This window comes from Uranotaenia lowii, chromosome 1 (assembly GCF_029784155.1).
Source record: "Uranotaenia lowii strain MFRU-FL chromosome 1, ASM2978415v1, whole genome shotgun sequence".
Taxonomy (NCBI): domain Eukaryota; kingdom Metazoa; phylum Arthropoda; class Insecta; order Diptera; family Culicidae; genus Uranotaenia; species Uranotaenia lowii.
This window is the reverse complement of record NC_073691.1, coordinates 205857233-205861839: the sequence shown is the minus strand read 5'-3', so window position 1 is coordinate 205861839 and position 4607 is coordinate 205857233.

Below are 4607 nucleotides of genomic sequence, written 5' to 3'. Positions count from 1 at the left end.
ACACAGGTTTTTTTGCCATATGCCCCCTTATTTTCCACGGTTTTCGCGAATTACAAAGTTTGGGAAAAAATATTTCAAGTCGTACATGCAAACGGTGGATTTGAAACCGCTTAAAAAATCTTTGTGTAATTTGTATAAAAATTTGTTTGTTTGGCAATTTGTTTGAAAAATTCAAAACTCAAGTAATCTTCCATCTTTATATACTTTGAACAATTGACTCGAAAAGAGTGGTTTATAATATAAGGCAGTTTAACTAAGATTCCGGCGGAAAAATTAATCTCTAAATTTCTATAATTTTAATTTTTGGAAGCCACTTAACCAATTTTGTCCTCATACATTGGTTGAACGTGCTCCAAGAATGCCTAACTAAATCATAATCTTACTGTAATGTTAAGAACTTTTCAGTATTTTCAGCTATTCAGTATTGTATTATATAAACTATGAAAAATCCTGCTAATTTTGAGAAAAAGACGTATTTGAAAGATTTTCTGTTAATCGCCGAATTCAAATTGAGACTAAAGTTTGATTTTTCCCAGTGTTAGTCAGTCAACTTTGTGAAAGTTATCCAAGAAAAAAGCGGGACATTTTGAGGAAAAAGCGGGACAGCGGGACATTCAACAAAAAAGCGGGACATGTCCAGCTTTTGCGGGACGGATGGCAACCCTAGTATAAAAGCATGAAAGCTTATTTCGAGAAAACACGCTTTCAAGTTTTTGTTTTTGGCCGTATTCCATATATTTTTTTAAAATTTGTATTTTTCTTTCGAATGTGAAAGTATGTAAACAAAATTCTAAAAATCTGGAAAAATCAGCAAATAATGTTTGGAATATGAAAAATCGGAATATGAAATTCTACCAACAGACATACATTTTTCTGTTATTGCTTTGTTTGATGAATCTACGACTCACAGTTTAGTGTAGGGTTTCCCCTTTGAATCGTAATTTATAGTGAGCGCTATAAACTCCTTTGAGTATGCAATAAATCCCCGAATAGTTATCAAAGAGCAAAAAAGCAATAGACTGAAATGCTTCGTAGCGCACAAATCTAATATGTTATTTGTTGAAATGCAACATACACTCCTAAAAATCTCTTCTTGAAATCAAGTATTTCATCGGGTTTGGTGTGGTTTGTCAGCTAAGCATCAAATACTTCTTTTCCTTGGAATAATCCAAATAGGAATATTCAGTCACTGACTTTTTTCTTTTTATTATTAAAATAAATGAGAAAATTTATAATTATCATATACGTTATACCTAAGCTTTCCAGAAATTTTTCAGAGCCTATTTCAGGCCGGGCTAATCCGGGCATTTTTACCAAAACCTGGCAAAATCCGGGCATTGGATTTTAAAATGGATGTTCAATTTAAAACCCGAGCAATACCTGGGAAAATCTGACCAAAGTTCAGGCTTTTCTCATGAAAATCAAGAGAAATAGTGAAAAAGTCACATTAGCGATATCAATTCAAATTTTATGTTTCCAAAAAATGTTTGCACGTGTATCTCGATGAAAAAAAATTCAAAAAATCGTACATTATGTAAAAAAGGTGCTTTGGTTTGGATTTTTCTTAAATTTTGGATAAATTCGGGCATTTTCCCTCGACGCCTGGACAATCAGGCCGGACCGGCCATTTTCTTATTTTTTTTTTTCTTGAAAAAGCAGGCAATTTGGAATTCTTAGTCATACCTATTGCTCCCAACAAATTGGCAGTATTTGAATGACTTTAAATGATTTTGATTTTTTTTAGAGTTTTTCTTACTCTTGGATTTTTTGGATCTTTTTATCATTGCGGGATATGGTAACCCTAGTTTAGTGCAAAATGCATCGATCATGAATGGTAAATTAAAAAAGGGGGATTCTTGTTATGCCCCTACAATGACTGATTTTCAGCTTTCGGCAAAAATTTTTAATTTGCATTTTTAAACGTTACCATCTACTTTTTCAAGTTTCAGCCAGTTGAGAAATAGACTTTTTAGTATCTGAACACGAAACAATGGTGTAACTCACAGAATTTAGCTATTTTTATGGTTAAACGAGCATCCTCCTTAGGTGTCCATTATGCCCTTATCTTCCCTACGTAATTTTGGGATTTTTCAAGTAGATTAGCCAATTTTTGTTTCTAAATAATGCCAGACTTTGATGTTTTATGCATTTTTAAGTAAATTGGTATAAAAATTATAATTGTTGTTACTATGATTATAGAGGGTCAAAAAACCAAAACGTTGAGCGCTTTGAGCCAACCCCAAATCAACTTCGGTTGAGCTGAAATTTTGCACAGGTCAGTGTTTTGAGCCAATCTACAAAATGTATATGGTCGGTTTGCGAAATCGGACATAACCCATTTGGCTGCCACCCCCATGTACATATATGTATGTACATGACGTCTACCATTTTGTGCAATTGGTCTAGTGTCTCTAGGACCTATCATTAGTGCGACCTAACGTCCAGTCTGTCTAAAGTCAGTTTGGCCTTACACTCACTCTGCCTCGTCGCCCTAGGATTTTTTCGGCCTTAGGTCCATTTGCCTAGTCGTAACCAGAGTTGCGTGAATTAACCCGTCACGTTTGACTTGACTATATAGCTATTTTCCCTCAACATCATGGCTCCGTACTCAATTGACGGATCCTTACTACTCACATGACGGTAAAGGCACGACTATAGTCACGTTTCGCCGTCTTGTGACTGTCGAGGCTCTTCACACTTCATATGAAGGAAAGAAGGAATCCTGCCTGCACTGAATGTGGGATAGGAGCCATTATACATTGAAAGCTAATCGGCGCGGCACGAAAACACATCTGCATTGGAGAAAACACGCCGACTAGTTTCCAACGTATAATGGCTCCTATCCCATATTCTGTGCAAGGGTGTCATTTGAAAAGATGTGAAAAAAAAATTAAATGAAATTATTCAATTTTGAAATCGTCATAACTGTTGATTGACGCATCCTAGATGTTCACGGTAATCAGCAAAGTTGTTCTTCGAATCTTCAGCAATAAGAATTTGAAGCTTGAAGCTTGAAGAATTTGAGATCAGTGCAGCAGTGAGGCAGTAGAAATTTTTTAACCAAAAAAGTCACTGTTTCCATACTAATTTCCATACGAACTTTGAATTTTTTTTTGCTAAAACCCATTTCAGATCCTAGAGCCACCAAAATTTTCACAGTTGTTATTAGGCCCAAAAGGAACCCAAAGCCGTTTGATACTTTTTTGGCCCGATTCTGACCATTCTAGTGTCCCATTGCTCATTACAAAACCTGTAAAGATAACCGCAATAATTTCCGAGAAGTGATATCTAGAAGACAAGCAACACCGACACACATATTCACACAGGCACACCAATAGAGAGAAAGAAATTCTGTACACCGAAACAAAAAGTTACACCAAATGCATACACAAATACACGCACACGACGACAGTTCAGAAAGATCACGTTGAAGATAGAACAACAGCTACACAACAGTGAGGTCGGATAAAAAAAACCAAAGAAAAAAAGGAAAATAGCTCGAGACAACAATTATGATGCACATTCGCACAGGTAAACACAAAGAAAAATATCAAACACAACAAGAAAAACAACATCAAAGACGATTTTGGTTTTATTTGTTTTTACTCTCTCTCTGTTTTCCACTCTTGGTTGGTTTGGTTGCTTGGATTGTTATTCATTTATTTGTTTGTTTATTTTTTTTTTTGGTATGATGCGTTGGTTGTTGTTTATTCTTTCTCGACTAGCGTTGGTTTTTTTTTCAGTTTAGTCAGATTCGGTATTTATTTAACTATGTATGGTTTATCATATTTTTTCTCGCTTTTGCTTAAACGATTTTTTCCCTACCATTTTGGTTCTTGTTCTTTTTCTTCATTCCTTGTTTCTGTATTTAACGGCTCAACTATATTCTTGTAGCTGCTAAAATAAGCGTGTGTTAGTGTGGGAGGGGGTTGTGTAGAACACGGAATCCGCTTGTTTAATTATTGCTTTCGATTAACTCTTTTGGTTTTTGGTAATTATTTCTGTTCCGGGAGCACGGAAATTTGTTGCGAGAGGATTGAGGGGTGTCTCTTTTACAAGAAAGTTAGGAAACTAACGAGGCAGGAAATCGTTCTAGTTTTGAAAGAATATGTTTTCCTACGAGTGAAAGTTTGCAATTTGTTTCAATAGTTGTTAGAGGTGTTAGGAGAAGATTTTTTTACTCTATTTTGAACTAGATTTTTTACACTACAGGTGTGCATTAAAATTATCGATAGATTCAACAGTTGCAAAAATAGTATTGACTTGCGTAAGCGGATTTAATTTTCACAGTTCGTAGATGATTGTTAAGAGAAAAAAAAGTCGGGGGACTGTAACTGTAAATAATGCTCTTGATTTGTTGGTTTTGATATTTAGAAACAGTTCAACTTCTATTGCTGGGTTTGGATTTGGAAAGGTTTTTTTTTGGTTCTTTAAATTTAGCTGGATATAGTAGCAAGTTTGTCAACTTTCAAACACGTGGTTTACATGATGCTGGTTATTGAGAATAGATGTCATTTCGATGAGGAGCTAAATCTCGCTCAACGCCTACTACATTGTATGTGTTCGGTTTTGAATTTTTTTTTCTCCTATGGATTACATACGCTAAT